This window comes from Pelodiscus sinensis, chromosome 9 (genome assembly GCF_049634645.1).
Source record: "Pelodiscus sinensis isolate JC-2024 chromosome 9, ASM4963464v1, whole genome shotgun sequence".
NCBI lineage: Eukaryota > Metazoa > Chordata > Testudines > Trionychidae > Pelodiscus > Pelodiscus sinensis.
In genome coordinates, this window is record NC_134719.1 from 46075635 (window position 1) to 46092342 (window position 16708).

At 47.8% G+C, this 16708-nt stretch overlaps 1 long non-coding RNA gene across 1 annotated transcript in view; it reads left to right on the forward strand.

The window, feature by feature from the left end:
* Window positions 1–16074, forward strand: part of LOC142830602 (uncharacterized) — a 38606-nt gene extending 22532 nt beyond the window's left edge. The window contains exon 3 of the long non-coding RNA XR_012905988.1: window positions 15203–16074. This is a non-coding gene — a long non-coding RNA (uncharacterized LOC142830602). The remainder of the gene's footprint in view (window positions 1–15202) is intronic.
* The last annotated feature ends 634 nt before the right edge of the window (window positions 16075–16708 follow it).

Here is a 16708-nt window from a genome sequence, read left to right on the forward strand (position 1 = left end):
TTCTGGTATGAAATCCTGGGCACAGCCAGAATCAGCCAACACGTGTATCTTTAGCCTTTTTAGTGAGGATTTTGCAGATCATTTGGTGTAACACCTTCCAGTTTATCTCCTGAAAATCCTGTTTGTGCAGTGAGAAACCCAGTCACAGGCACACGTTGTGGAATATAAGCATAACCATCTAACTGCTGGTTTCAGTGATTTCACACCAGAGTGAATTTTGTTGATTAAAGGTCAAGATATATTAGAAGCATACGGTCCTGCAAGACCTCACTGAAGTCAACGCAAGCATGTTAAAGCCTAAAATATGTGTTGCTGATCTGTTCTGACTGATACAATAATAGCTGTGCCTGTTATTTGGCCCTATAGAGCAACCAGTTCTGACATCTAGGCTATCATCTGCCAAGAGTGTTGTCCCAGCTAGTATATTCAACCTTCCTTTCAGTTTTAAATTACTCAAGCAATGGGGGTTCTGCCGCTTCCCATAGGATATTCTTGGGTTTTCCTTTTCTCATAGGACACGTCTACACTAGGAAATTATTTCAAAATAACTAAATTTCAAAATATTCAGGGGGTAGCTGAGTTAGTCTGTAACTGGAAAAACTTAAAAAACAACAAATAGTCTTGCGGCATCTTAAAGCCTAACAAAACATGTAGATGGTATCATGAGCTTTCGTGGGCTCAACCCACTTCTACAGATGAATGGAGTTTTTAAAATTCAGTTTCTAAATAAATAGGGAGGGGGGAGGGAAGGAAAAAGAAGGAAAAAAAGCAAAAAGGGGAAAGAAATAGTCAATTAGTGTCCATGCTACATGAAACTGACAGAGAAGGTACTAATTGTTCTTAAGTACCCATCATTTAGTTTTTTATGTTATTAGGATGTGGAATGTACTGGGCTATCCAGCCAATGTGCTTATTCATACCGCTGTTATAGGAATCAAATTTGTAAATTACATTAAGTTCTAAGGCTTCCCTGTGGAGTTGGCTTGTGGAATTGGCCTGAAACAATATGGTGACTGTGAGATCCATTAATGAGTGTCCGGGCAAGTTAAAATGTTCCCCAACTGGTCTGTGTGTTGCCTTTTTGGATATATGATTTGTGTCCATTAATCCTTTGTCGTAGAGACTGTCTAGTTTGGCCAATATACATGGCAGCGAGGCATTGCTGGCACTTGATGGCATATCTGTACCACATTAATGGATGTGCAGTTATATGAGTCTCTGTTGTGGTGGTTTATGTAGTTAGATCCTGTGATGATATTGCTTGTGTAGATATGTGGACAGAGTTGGCACCGGGGCTGATTGGAGAGGTGGGTTCCTGTATCATTATGATGGAGGTGTGCTGCGTGGTTAGTGGAAAGAATTTGTTTGAGGTTAGGGGTTATCTGTAGCAAGCATTAGCTTGTCCTCCAAGGCCTGTGAAAGTGAGGGGTCATTTTCCAGGATAGGTTGTAGATTGTTGACAATACATTGGAGGGGTTTAAGTTGGGGGCTGTAGGTGATGACAAGTGGTGTCCTGTTGTTTTTTGGGGGGGCCTGTCTTGAAGTAGCTGATGTCTGGGTACTCTTCTTGCACTGTCAATCTCTTTTTGCACTTCTCCGGGTGAGTGTTTCAGATTTTAGAATGCTTTATATAGATTCTGTAGGTGTTTGTCCCTGTCTGTGGGATTGGAGCAAATCTGGTTGTATTTTAGGGCTTGGCTGTAAGCAATAGATTGAGAAATGTGTCTTGGATGGAAGCTAGAGGCATGAAGATAAGTGTAATGGTCGGTAGATTTCCGGTATAACGTGGTGGAAATGTGTCCATCATGCAATTGTACTGTAATGTACAATTAAAATTAGTAAAATTCAAAATAGTAACTCCCGAGTTAACAAAATTGAAATAGCGTGTCCCCATTACGGGGAAGCATCAAAATTGTCAGAATTATTTCAAAATAGCACATCCACCCTGATTGGAGCCTGCCTTGAACTTAGAGCCCCCAGAAGTACTCTGGGGAGGGCGCCAGGAGAGCGGACACTTCCTGTGGCTGCTTGGTCGGGAAAGCTGCGATGCTTTCAGGGGCTCCTCTCTATGGCTGCATCTCACACACCACTCCTCCACTGCTTCTCCCCCTCACGGGACACCAAATGGACAAAGTGTGCTCTGGTTGCCCTTGCAGATGCCACAGAACTCACAGCATAGAGCTGGAGCAGTGCCAGGGTCACGGGCCTCATGCTGTGCCCCATGGCACAGTACTTCCAAACTGCCCACATGCTGCTCATCCAGATGAGGGCCAGCCCGATCTACAGGTCCTGATCACCCAGGGCTCCTGTTGCTGCATATGCCCCTCAATCCCCTGGGCCCAGTGGAATGCCGCTTCTAGCGGTGGGAGACCAGTTCAGGCTGGTGGGATCATACCGTCCTGCAGCTATGGGATGACCAGCAGCAGCTGCAGAACTTCTGTATGTGTAAGGCTGCCTTCCTCGATCTCTGCAAGTGTCTTGCCTCTGCCCTCAGGCGACAGGACACCTGACTCAGACCCACCATCCCCATGCAGAAGCATGTGGCCATTGCCCTGTGGAAGCTTGCCATGCCGGACAGCTACCGCTCCATTGGGAACCAGTTTGGTGTGGGGAAACCCACAGTCGGGGCCATGCTCATGCAGGTAGCCAACCAACCACATGCTGCTACGGAGGGTCGTCACTCTGGGCAACGTGGACACCATCATCAGTGGCTTTGCTGCCATGGGCTTCCCCAATGCGAGGAGCCATAAATGGCACACACACACCCATCCTGGATCCTGACCACTGTGCCTTGGACTACATCAACAGGAAGAAGTACTTCTCCATGGCACTGCAGGCCCTTGTGAATCACAAGGGATGCTTCAACGACATCAGTGTGGGATGGTCAGGGAAGGTGCATGACACCCGCCTCTTCCGGAACTCCTGCCTGTTCCAAAAGATGCACATCAGCACTTTTTTCCCCTGACTGTATCATCACAGTCAGTTAGGTGGTCATGCCTATACTGATCCTGGGCGACACAGCTACCTCTTGCTCCCCTGGCTCATGAAGCCTTACACGGGCAGCCTGGACCCCAGCAAGGAGCACTTCAATGCCAGGCTGAGCAGGTGCCGCATGGTGGTGGAGTGTGTGTTTGCTGTTTAAAGGGGAGGTTCAGGAGTCTCCTCACCCATCTGTACCTCAGCAAGCACAACATCCCCTTTGTGGTGGCAGCCTGCTGTGTGAAAGCAAGGGGGAGACTTTTCAGAGACTGAATGGCTGGCCAGGGCATATGAGCAGCTGGACACAAGTACCATATGGAGAGCACATCAAGGGGCTGTGCTCATCCACGGTCAGCTGTGAGACTGTGCCTCTCCACAAGGGGCCTCTGCATTCCCTCTGTGCGCCTTTCCTCCCACACCTCTCCCTTCCCCTGCCCTCTCTCCCCCCCTCCCTCTCCACTGCAAAGCAAATAATAAAGCCTTCTTTTTTGAAATAACAGGACTGTTTATTGGGGGATCTACAACAAGGGAGGGACTGGGGAAAGAACCTGAAATGGGGGGGGGGGGGAGAAGGGAAAGGGGCTCAGGGATAGGGCTGGGAGTGGTGCCTGCCTCTGGTTGGTTGGGAGGCTTCAGCTGCCCTCAAGGTCCCACTGCCATGTGTTCTGGGACTCCAGTAGCCCTTGGGGAGCTAGGAGGGGAAGCCATGGGTGGTGGTGAGGAGTTTGTTGGTGGCCCACTCCATGCATGAAGCCGTGCGCTCCATTACCAAGGTGAGGGAGGAGCACATGGCTTTGTGCTGGCATGCCAGCTGGTCCCAGGCGGCCTTTGCCTGTTCCCGATCAGCAACCTGCTCCTGGTGCTCCTCCTTGAGCTCCCAGACAAGGGACTGTAGGCAGGCTGTCTGCTCATGCATGAGGTGGTTCTCTTCTACCTGCAGATCTCTTGGAGTCAGGTGGAAGGCGTGGGAGGTGGCGGACACACCAAGCTCGTAGCTGGCTCAGCTGTGAGGACAAGTGACAAGGGCAGTCATCCCAGGAGACACTGTGTATGAAGCCTAGCTCTAATCACTGAGCTGACGTTGAAGGTCTCAGTTCAGATGATGATGATATGCTTAAAGCAAGGCCATCTGTTGCCTAGGCAGTGGGCACTTTCCAGCAGGAGCACAGACATGCCAGGGGAGCATCACAACACCTACAGTCCAGTCACAAACAGTTGTGGGAAGGTGCACTGACTCTCTCTGGTCCTGAAGCATTGTTGGTCCTTCCAGACACCAGACCAGAAAGTTCTGGTTTATAGCGGTGCAACCCGTGCCAATGTAAAGTGAATATGAAATGCTACTGTTCTGATTTGGGATAGCGTTTTGCACTTGGCTTCGTACTGTGTAAATGACTCCATGTGGCTCAGGGCAATGAGAACCAGGCCCCTCAGCTCACATACAGAACTCCTATTGATCATTTTTATGCCCAGAAGCAGGTCACCTGAGCCACAGACTTCTTTAAATTGCAGTCTGTGGAAATCCCTGAGGTGTATGTTGGGGGTGAGGGGGAGGAGGGAGGAAGAGATCTCTGGAGTCTTTGGACACATGTGGTTAAGTTTTGGTTGATTCAAATGTGTGGGCTCTTAGGGCATGCCTACACTAGGAAATTATTTCAAAATAACTACATTTGAAATAATAACTCCCAAAATAACTTTTGAAATAAGCTTATTCCCCAAGGAAAGCAGGAGTATAAATTTTGAAATAGCCAGCCCCATTATAGTAGTGTGGATGCTCTGCTTATTATTTCCAAATAAGGGGGGTTATTTCAAAATAACTCCTTAGTGTAGACCAGGGCTCAGTGACACTGAAGAGGTCACTGATGCCATAGGACTGTTTCGATGTAGGTACCCAGGCTGGACGCAGTGTCTTAGGTATGCACTTTCCAGTGTTGTAAGAAAAGGGACACTCACCTCTCCGATTTGTGAAGTGATGTCTCTGCACATGAACAAAAGGCAGAAGCAGTCTGGCAAATCAGTAGTACTTTGCTGAACTTGTAGATCTGCTGTAATTGTGTAGGGTACTGAGTACATATACAGTCACCGAACTTGGTAGTTTTACTAAGTATTTCACACTGTTTATAGCATTGCCTTGCTTGAAACTTGTAAGCTGTAATAAGTGGTACAAAGTTCTACTTTCTTGTAGAACTGCTGGCACAATTGCTTGTTCTTTGTTCAGGATCTCTTACCAGCACAGCGGTTCATATATGTGTACATGTTTCACACAGATCAGCTCTCTCCTCCCCAGGTTGTTCGAGCATTTTAGCTCTGAGTAACAGAAGCTCTTCTTGTGGATTTACTACACATCTAGCAGAGAAGTAGATTGTTCTCTTTAAATGGGTGGCACTAATTTTACTTGGTATTTCTTCCAGTGTTCTGAGGAATAGTGAACAATATCCTCAAAATCACACTTCCAGACAGAGAGCCATCTGTGTGGGACATTTGGAAATGAAACTGTGTATCCTAGTGAGTGTGTCTTTTTGCAGACTCTCCTGTTTTGGTACAAGCGAACCTTTCTGTGAGCAAGAAGATGAAAAATCTAAATTGCTGTTCAATGAGCTCTTTTATATTTTCAGCTCTCTAAGCTTCATAGCACAATCAAATGGGAGTGTAGAAATACCACACATTTGTGAATCCAGAAATGAAGACAGCTTTTCAGTTGCTATTGGTTGGTATATAGCCAGGTCATGTAAGGATGCTAAATGGATTATATCTAGTTCTAGTGTTTTTGTATATACTCCTGGTGTCAGCAAATGATTTCCTCTCCCCCCACCGTCTCTAATGATTCTGTTAGTTAAACGTCAAGTTCTGCTGCAACAACTGCAATTGTGCTCTACTCATGGATCCTTTTCATTGATTTATTTTACTGCCAGCAGTTCATCCCACTTTAAGCTTTTTGGATTTAGTTATTGTATCGATGCATTTGCGTAGTACAATGGGCAGATTAACACTATTGAGCACTGCTCCCAAATAAATGCATTACTCTCAATAGTACACTTGAACCTCTTTAATCCAACAATTCTGGGAAACAGAGTATGCTGGATTAAAGATTTTTCTGTGCCAGGGAGGGCACTGCAGGCTCTTGGCATGAGGGATTGGGAATAGGGCAGTTTCCTGCCACTCTGCTCCCGGGGGCACACATGGCTCCATGCTCCCCGCTGCTCCCAGGCACCGCCCCACCACCGTAAAGCAGCTCTGCATGTTGCCGTTCTCCCAGCTGGCAAAGAAGGGGAGTGGCAGTGCACTGAGCCATTTCTTCCTCCACACTATGGATGTTCCCAGAGTAGGGACACCTGGAGTAATGAGGTCTAAGTGTAATAAAACATGGGGGCTACGTCTACGCTGAAGTGCTATTTTGGGATACTGAATGTTCCACGTCTTTTGAGCATGCCTGTTATTTTGAAATATAATGGGCTCGCTATTCCAACATCCCTGTAAACTTCATTCCACGAGGAGTAGGGGAAGTTTTGGAATAGCGGTTTATTTCAAAATAAGTGCTGTGTAGACAGCAGCAAATTTTGAAATAAGCTATTTCGAAATTGACTTGAAATAAGCTATGCAATTTGCGTAGCTCAAATTGTGTAGCTTATTTTGAGCTCCGTGTGCAGTGTAGACACATCCAGGTTGTGCTGGGTCTCAACATTACTTAAGCTCCAAACTGTTTTTACGTCTTTACACTGAAGCCTTATTATAATTTGAACTTCAGTTCTCTGTGCATGATGTCAAACCAATCTGATAGCTTTCTTTGATAGTATAATAAGTCTTGTGGATAAGGGAGAAGCAGTGGACGTAGTATACCTAGACTTTAGTAAGGCATTTGATATGGTCTTGCATGATCTTCTTATCAATAAACTAGGCAAATACAACTTAGATGGGGCTACTATAAGGTGGGTGCATAACTGGCTGTATATCCATTCTCAGAGAGTAGTTATCAATAGTTCACAATCCTGCTGGAAGGGCATAACAAGTGGGATTCCACAGGGGTCTGTTTTGGGACCGATCCTGTTCAATATCTTCATCAACTATTTAGATATTGGCATAGAAAGTACGCTTATTAAGTTTGCAGATGATACCAGTTTGGGAGGGGTTGCAAGTGCTTTGCAGGATAGGATCATAATTCAAAATGATCTGGACAAACTGGAGAAATGAGGTAAATAAGATGATGTTTAGTAAAGACAAATGCAAAGTGCTCTACTTAGGAGGGAACAATTTGATTCACATATACAGAATGGAAGTGACTGTCTAGGAAGGAGTACTGTAGAAAAAGGATGTAGGGATCATAGTGGACCACAAGCTAAATGTGAGTCAACAGTGTGACACATGATCCTGGGACGCATTAACAGGAGTGTTGTGAGCAAGTCACGAGAAGTCATTCTTCTGCTCTACTCTGCACTGATTAGGTCTCAGTTGGAGTATTGTGTCCAGTTCTGGGCACCACATTTCAAGAAAGATGTGGAGAAATTGGAAAAGGTCCAGAGAAGAACAACACGAATGATTAAAGGGTCTAGAGAGTTATGAGGGAAGACTGAAAGAATTGGGCTTGTTTAGTTTAGAAAGGAAAAGATGGAGAGAACGTGATAGTGGTTTTCAAGTGTCTAAAAGGGTTTTACAAGGAGGAGAGAAAATATTGTTTTCCTTGGCCTCTGATGATAGGACAAGAAGCAATGGGCTTAAACTGCAGCAAGGGAGATTTAGGTTGGACATTAGGAAAAACTTCCTAACTGTCAGGGTGGTTAAACACTGGAATAAGTTGCCTAGGGAGGTTGTGGAATCACCATCTCTGGAGATATTTAAGAGCAGGTTGGATAGACATCTATCAGGGATGGTCTAGACAGTTCTGGGTCCTGCTGTGAGGGCAGGAGACTGGACTTGATGACCTCTCGAGGTCCCTTCCAGTTCTAGTGATCTATGATTCTATGATTTCCAAAGTGAAATTCAGGTACTTTGCAGAATACAGGTGCCTGATTCTCATTTATACTATGGTTGCTTTATTCCACTCTGGTGGAGGAATGCAAAGCAGACTTTAGCACATGTCTGCGCTACACTTGGGGGACACGACTGCAGCATGTTTAAGCCATATCCATGCTAGTTTTGATTAGGCTAGCTTGCCAACAAAGAGATGGGTAGCTGCTGAGGCATGGGCTAGTGCAGCGGTTCTCAATTGCTGGTCCATGGACTGTCAGTGGGCCGCGAACTACTGCTTGCCAGGCCGCAGCATGCTGTCAGGCCAGGCCACGCCCCGCAGTCTTGGCCCCATGCAGGTGCGAAAAACAAGGGGCATAGGGAATTGCTGGGGTGGGGGGCGTATCTCATGCCTTGCAGTCCTGGGGAAGGCGCCACCCAACCACAGCACAGGCGGCTCCAGGAGATCTGGAGCAGCAGCCCTATTCAGTCATAGAGCACGTGTGGAACAGGAAGTCTGCCAGTCTTTGCTTCTTAGGGTCCCTTCTAGGCACCTACGCTGAGGTGTCTCTATGGCCCGTACCTGCAGCTTGTGCGAGGAGCTGTGAGGCAAAGGGGCGGGGTGGTGCCTACAGGTGAAGAGTGGAGGATGGGTGAGAGCACCAGCCCCGTCAGCCATCCTGGTGAGCTTGGGCAGCCGCAACAACAAGCTGCTCTTGTGCTTCCCCTTCCAGTGGGGCTCGGAACATCCGGCACCCAGGCTAGAAAGTGACACTGTGGGGCCATGTGCCAGGCGCCATAGTTCTCTCTAAGCTGTGCGCTTGTGCGTGCAAAGGAAATTTCTACCCTGCCCACCTCCTAGGCTAGTGGGCCAAGTACAGTCCAGCCACGGTACATATTTGGGCCCCATGTCCATTGCACCACCTGTCCATTGCTGTGGGGACACTGCAATTTCTAACCAACTGTGCTGGCTTGGGTACACTCACATATGCTGTCCAATTCGCAGCATAGCCACACCTTGAGTGTACAGGAGAATCAGACCTTGAATGTCGTATCTGGCATTCTTCCAGAGAACAGTGTAGAGAGTTAAACATCTTTCTTTTAAGTAACAGATGGGACATCTAGTGTCTAAAAAAAGCAGGGGGAGAGCCTGGAAATGTTTTCATCTACTGGATTTTTTTTAAAGTAGATTAGGAAATGGAGGCTCTTTGAGGAACTGATCAGAGTCAGGATGGTCTCTGGGGAGATCCTAAGAATTGCTGTAATGCTCAGAATCTCATTAGGGATGCGATCCAGTGTGCTTGTTACAGAGGTAGATCAAGGAGAAGGCATGAGCAGAATAGGGAGACAAATACTAAATATGTTATTCCTTACTGTTATCCCTTTTCCCTTCCCTTCCCTTGCACATCTTATGTAAGCTCCTCTGCTCTGCGCTTTACGCTAATATGAAATTTTGTGCCCGTGTCCTGTTAATAGGAAAGGTCCCATTATGATTAGTGGGTAACTAATGAGCAGGGAACACCGATTTGATAGGTGGTGATTGCTGTTACTGCAGGTGAGATCACCTGTGGTATTATTCTGTTGTCAAGTTAGTGACATGGACTAACTGCAGTGCTATAGTAAGTACTTGGTGTGGGAGGAGTAGCCTGCTAGTGCCCCATCCCCTACTGCTACACTGCCATTTTTTTCCAGATGATAATATACAAATTATGCTTTCATTTGCATATCGTCTTCTGATTCTTTTTACTAGATCCCTTATTCCTCAAAAATTGAGTTTTATAGGAGAGCTTGCAAAAGAGGGTTTTTTTTCCCCAACAAATGGCCCTATCTACACGGCACTTTTTATTGGCAAAACCTTTTCCACAAAAAGAATCAGAAGAAGATATGCAAATACGAGCGCGATTTGCATATCCTCTTCCACACAAAAATGGCAGTGTAGCTGTGAGTGCCCAGCATTTGCCAAGGCTGTATGTGGATGTAGGTGTGGAAGTAGGGATGTTGGATGTGCTCCTGCCCCCCCAGTCTTGAAGTGGGTTCCGTCATATACAGGGTTTGCAGTTTGTGCAGTTTGGTTCAATGACTCTCCGCACCTGCACTTTACAAATTGTTTCAGCTCCCTCTCGCCCGATACCTGGACCATTTTTATGGGGCTGGTTTTCTGATCCATTATTCCATCTCTAGCATATACAAACCTAGCTGTTTCCGCTTGGTCCTGTGCTCTGCCTTCTTTTGCTTGTGCTCTTTAGGAAAACTTCTTCATGGAAAGGCATGCATTATCTTCCTTTTGCAGGGTAGCACCATGAATTGTGTGTCCCAGGTAGAACAGTTGAATTCAAGTCAGGTTATAAGATATTAAAAGTATTTAAGAATTACAATGAGAGAAAACAGAAAGTAAGGAGAGCTTTACAAGTTAACTGCAATGCATGCAAACATTTGTAAACTTAGTAGAGTTATCATGATGCTTCATTTTCAATAAGGGAAATAAAAGCATTATTACATGCATTTAGTAATGTTTGCTAAGAGTTAAGATGAGCAGAGATCGCTTGCATAATTGTTCTGTTTGCTTCAAATTGGAGTCTGACTATGGTCTTGGAAGTTTTTTTTTTCCTTTACATTGTTACAAAAATACTGCCCAGTCTCTAAATGAACTATGAGTAATTTCCTAGGCTACATCTATATTGCAGATCTTCCGCAAAAAGTGCTTGTGCACACTGCCATGGACACTCTTGCGCAAGAAAGCTCTGATGGTCATTTACAGAATGACCATCAGAGCACCTCTGCTTTTTCTGATATGGGTTTCTTGTGCAAGAAATCCCTGTTTTCTGTCCACACACACCTTTTTGCACAATAGCTGTTGCGCAAATAAGCTTATTCCTCATAGAAAGATGAATAATTCTTGCACAAAAAGCCCTGTCTTCTGACGATCTACTGTATTTTTTCTTGCACAAAAACGCGCTTTTCGTGTGGATGCTCCGCGAGTTTTTGCGCAAAAACTCTGCAGTATAGATGTAGCTCTAATCTGTGACATGAAAGAGTGGTCAGAATAAGAAGATTCCTGTATACCAGATGGCAAGTACAGCCGCTCCCTGAGTTGCGAACGGTTGAGCTACGACCGTTCGCACTTACGACCAAAGCTCCCATGGAGCAGTCGTAAAAGTGGTCCCCGAGTTACGAACGCGACCCGTGCTTACGAACAGCACGGTCGCGTGTAACTCAATGGGGTCCTAGTTACGGACCAAGTGTTGGTCCGTAACTTGTTCGTAACTCGGAGAGTGGCTGTAGTCCTCTCTTTTCTCTTCTCCTGAACTGCAAATTGTTTGTTCTGCCTGAACAACACTTAACACAGAGGGGCCTTGGGCTGTGGCTTTAGACTCCTAGCCCATAATGCAACTACATTTTCTCAGAGCAAAGATCTTTGCTATCGTGTCCCTCAAAGAATCATTTTGTATACCGTATTTTCCGGCGTATAGGGCGACTGGGTGTATAAGACGACCCCCTATCTTTTTAATTAAAAGATAGGGTTTCATCTTATACCCCAGCGCCCCTCCGCCTCCTTTGCTCCCGGTGTCCCTGGTCTGCTGGAGATGGTCCCCAGCAGACCAGAGGCACCGGGAGCAAAGCCGCCAGGAGCGCCTGGGCTGCCCCCCCCCCCCGCCGGAGCCCCTCCGCGGCTTTGAAAGCCTCGGGGGAAGCCGGCGGGGGGGGCATCCCAGGCGCGCATGGGCTGCCCCCCCGCCGGCTTCCCCCGAGGCTTTCAAAGCCGCGGAGGGGCTCCGGCGGGGGCGCAGCCCATGCGCGCCTGGGGTGCCCCCCCGCCAGCTTCCCCGGAGGCTTTCAAAGCCGCGGAGGGGCTCCGGCGGGGGGGCAGCCCATGCGCGCCTGGGATGCCCCCCCGCCGGCTTCCCCCGAGGCTTTCAAAGCCGCGGAGGGGCTCCGGTGGCGGGGCATCCGGCGTACAAGACGACCCCCGATTTTTGGGGGATGTTTTTTAACATCAGAGGTCGTCTTGTACGCCGGAATATACGGTAATTATTTTTGGAATTCTAGGTTTCCTGGTCTTAATTTATTGAGTTCATATTTAAAAGAAATGTAGGTTCAGCATCTCTCAACTGTGAATTGCCATTTCTACAAATATGCCTTCAAGAACTTGAGTTGAAAACTGTGAGATAGGTACCTATAATGCACCAGAATTGTTTAAAATGTAATGGGTTTGAAATGGGTTTGTTTGAAATGCAAGTTGCAAAGGTGCAATTCTGTAGTGCAGAGAAGATGAAAGAGCGCAGCCCAGGTGAAACAGCAATCTTTCCTTTTCTGTGAGAAGTTTAAAAATATTTTATTAGCCAAATATACAGTTAAAATACATATCTCTAAGGAATAGACAGAGATTAGTCACATCAGGGATAGTAAAGTAAAACACTAGTGCATGGCAATGAAATCTAAACTATTTTTTATCACTTGAGAACATATAAAGCAACATCAAATACATTAGGGCTGTGTCTACATTGGCATCCCTTTCCGGAAAAGGGATGCTAATGAGACACATTGCAATTGCAAATCTGCGGGGGATTTACATATCCCCCGCGGCATTTGCATTTACATGGCTGCTGCTTTTTTCCGGCTTGGGGATAAGCCGGAGAAAAGCGCCAGTCTAGACGTGATTCTCCGGAAAATAAACCCTTTTCCGGAGGATCTCTTATTCCTACTTTCAAGTAGGAATAAGAGATCCTCCGGAAAAGGGTTTATTTTCCGGAGAATCATGTCTAGTCTGGTGCTTTTCTCTGGCTTATCTGCAAGCCGGAAAAAAGCGGCAGCCATGTAAATGCAAATGCCGCGGGAGATATTTAAATCCCCCGCAGATTTGCAATTGTGATGTGTCTCATTAGCATCCCTTTTCCGGAAAGGGATGCCAATGTAGACACAGCCTAGAAGTCTAAATGATGCTGTCATGATTATGAGGGTTAGCCAGCAGCCTGGGGATTAAGGGGTTAACTATACCTAGCCAGGTGGAGTGACCAATAGGAATGTAGGTGGGATTTTTCAAACTGGGACAAAGGAATTTGGGTTTCTCTCTTTTCTCCCTTTTGTCTCTCTGAGAGAGCTCTCTGCAGCTACAGAGAGGGACAAGCATGTCTCTCTCTCTCCAAGACACAATTCTTCATTTTCTGTAAGTAGGGTAAAGTTTAGGTAGTCTCGTTAGGTTTTATTGTTTTAGGGATTGGGTATGGGATCTGAGATCTGGCACTGCTTACAAGATGTTTTGGCTTTTCTTTGCAACTAAGTTCTAGGCCCATGGAGTTTCTCCATGAGTATATTTTGTTACCTCCCTATCTAGTCATTATGTTGCAACAGGAATATTGTTGTAATAATAAAAAGTTCTTTCTTTTCTTTTATTAACCTGGCAGTGGTTAATAGTGTGTCCTGATTTTTATTTTAGGGGTGAGATTTCCCAAATGATCTTTCCCCTGGTTTCTTTAGCAACATTTGGGTGGTGGCAGCGGAAGTTTTATTCCCAAGATCTAGGGTTTTAAGATCTTGGGGGGAAGTTTTATGCCAAAGCCTGGTAGATAAGGCTTTGGGGTACACTTGCTGGCCCCCACTTCTGCATTTATCATGCCAGAGTGGGGAAGGAGCCATGACAGATGCAGACAAATGTGGGTAGCTTTGTGCCGTGTTCCAAATATTTACATACAAGAACTGGTTTCTCTATCCCCAGAAGAGAATGATTGATTGTTTTAGAACACAAGCCCTCTGCTAATATGGTAACATGGTCCAGTGCAGCAATGTTAATACAAAAGTGGAAGAGTCATAGGGTATGTCTACGCATCAAAGTTAATTTGAAATAACAGCCATTATTTCAAATTAACTTTCCTACACAGGCAAACCGCTATTTCAAAATAAAATCGAAATAGCGGGGCACTTATTTCAAATTTGGTAAACCTCATTCTACGAGGAATAACGCTAAATTTGAAATAGCTAATTCGAAATAAGCACTGTGTAGACGCTTATTCCAAAATAGGGAGCCTCCTGCCCTTCCCTGTTTCCCCTGGTGGCCACTCTGGGACAAACCAAGAAAACTCTTCTCCTCTCCCCCAGGCCCAGAGCCCTTAAAGGGGTAGACTCTGGCCACACAGTATGCCTGAGCCAGGCCTGCCAGCAGTCGCTGTTCCTCACCCAGTGGCCAGAGAATCATAGAATCATAGAACCATAGAGCTCGACGAGACCTCAGATGGTCATCAAGTCCAGCCCCCTGCTCTAGGCAGGACTCATCCCAACTAAATCAACCTGGCGAGGGCTTTGTCAAGCCAAGACTTAAACACCTGAATGAGCCGGGCAGCCAGTGCCAGCCAGCTGTCCCCTGCCCAGTCCCCCAGCTCCCAGGAGCCAGCCAGGTGCCGGAGACGGCAGGCGCCCTCCTGGACTAGTGCAGAGATCATGGACCTCACTGAGGTTTGGGAGGAGGCCTCCAATGTCCATTATCTCCGCACTAGATGGAGGAACGCCACCATCTACGGATGCATAGCTGGCACCATGGCCACCAAAGGCCACATGCACACACAAGAACAGGTGCACATGAATTCCAAGGAGCTGCGGCAGGCGTACGCCAGGGCCACTCAGGGCAGCTCCTCAGGAGGGGCAGACACCTGCCCCTATTTCGACGCCCTGGACCGCATCATGGGGGGTGGGACGGTTCATGCCATCCCAGGGGGCAGCGATCTGGGACCAGAGGGCCCTGAACAGGGCTCAGAGGAGGAGCCGCTACGGAGGGCCGGACCCCCGAGCTGTCCTAACAGCAGAGTCACCAGGATTGTCCAGGGAGGCCACACTGTGTAAGTGCCATCCCGGGGGAATGATGGGGAGGGAGACCAGGGACCGCGTGCGTGGGCCTTGCTTACCATGGATCACGCAGCAACCTGTGCATGTGCAAGCACGTGCCATGCCACTCCTGGGCAGGTGGCTCCAGCTGTGTGACACACAGGGGCCGTGGCCTTATAGCCATACGCCTTTGTGAAGAGACCTGACATGCTCCTGACCCCGGGGCAGGACACAGCAGGACACCCTCCCTTCACAAGCCCCCTCTACACAGAGGCAGGGGACATCTCCCCCCCACCTCGGCCGCACTATATACAGCAGAGGAGCATGGGTGCAGTTTCGGGACAGCTCCCACTCCCGGGGATAGCTGGACATTCCGACCATGGCCTCTGTGCAAGCACAGCAGCTCTGACGGTGCAGGGCATGGTCATCTTCACCTCGCAGAGAACTGAACACTTCTCTTCTTTCTCCACAGCTGCACCAGCTGCGTGTGCAGGGTGCACCACCCCGCCTGAGACATCCTCCTGCACCCAAGCAGGTCTACCGCGATGCTGCAGGGGTACTGAGACCAGCACATGGGGGCCCTGCGAGCCCTGCACCGCACCATGGAGCAGTGGGTACAAGATGAACTGGAGTTCCAGTGGGAGCTGCTTGCCGAGAGTCATGCCATCTGTGCCCATCTGCAGACCTTGGTGCAGAGCGTGCTGCCTCATGCTGTTCTAGCACCTGCTGCCTCCCCAGCTCCCACTCCTCCTCCCGCCCACCTCTCCCTCCTCAACTTCCACACCTTCCTCTCCATCCCCCCGGGGATGCCAAGGCTCCTGCACACACCGTGCTGGGAGACAGTTGCCCCGGCGAGACCCTGAGTCCTGAGCTTCCCCTCTCCCTTTCCCTTGCTTCCCCCTTTTAGCTCCCTCTTCCCAGTTTTCCCCCTCCGCTCTCACCTCTTCTCTCCTCCCCTCTCCTGCCTCCTTTCCCCCGTCTCCCCAGAGTTTCATACCCCTCCAGTTTTGTTAAATAAACAGAGTTTATATTTTTGAAAATACGTGTATTTTATTTGACATCAAGAAGGGGGGCTAGGGAAGGGTAAGTGGAAGGACGTGAGGGAGGAATGAGGCACAAGCCCCCAGTGGGGCAGACCAGGGAGGCTCTTAGTGATCCTCAGGGTAGAAGCTCTCCCATAGGGCCTCCTAGATACTGACAGCCCCCTGATGGACCTCCTGGATGGCAGCCTGCAGAAAGTGCAGCCAGGCTCACAGCAACGTGTCCAAGAGAAGCACCAGAGTGCCCAGGAGCAGCTCTGGCTCCATGTTGCAGAGTGCTGTGGTATCCCGAGTGAGGGCAACCAGAGCATACAGAGACAAAATGCTTTGCTGTCCCTCATCAAGGTAGATAAGCAAGCAGGGAAACCTGAGAACTGGATGTCCAGGGGGGGTCCCTTTATGTACAGACCTCAGATAGCCTCAGGCAGCAGCCCCACACAGTAAGTCCTGATCTGGTGCCCAGCTGGAACTGGTTCTGGCCAGCCTTAAATGTGATGCAGAGTCCACTCAGTGTGGACACGCTATTTTGAAATAACAAAATGGTATTTTGAAATGCATTTTGTGTGTAGACGCGTTATTTCGAAATAAGGGTATGTTTACACTACAGCACTAATTCGAACTAACTTAATTCGAACTAAGCTAATTCGAATGAGTGCATCTAGACTTAAAAACTAATTTGAATTAGCGCATCCACACTGATTGGACGCTGGGTTGCATTTAAGGACAGCTGAAACCAGTTCTAGCAGGGCATCAGGTCAGTAGTTGCTTTGTGTGGCTGCTGTCTGAGGCTATCTGAGGCTCGTGCTTAAAGGGACCCACCTGGACAGCTGGTTCTCAGCTTTTCCGCATGCTTGCCTACCACACTGAGGGACAGCAAAGCGTTTTTCTCTCCGCCTGTCTGTGTCGGTGCTTCCCATTGGGGATGCCACTGCAGTTGG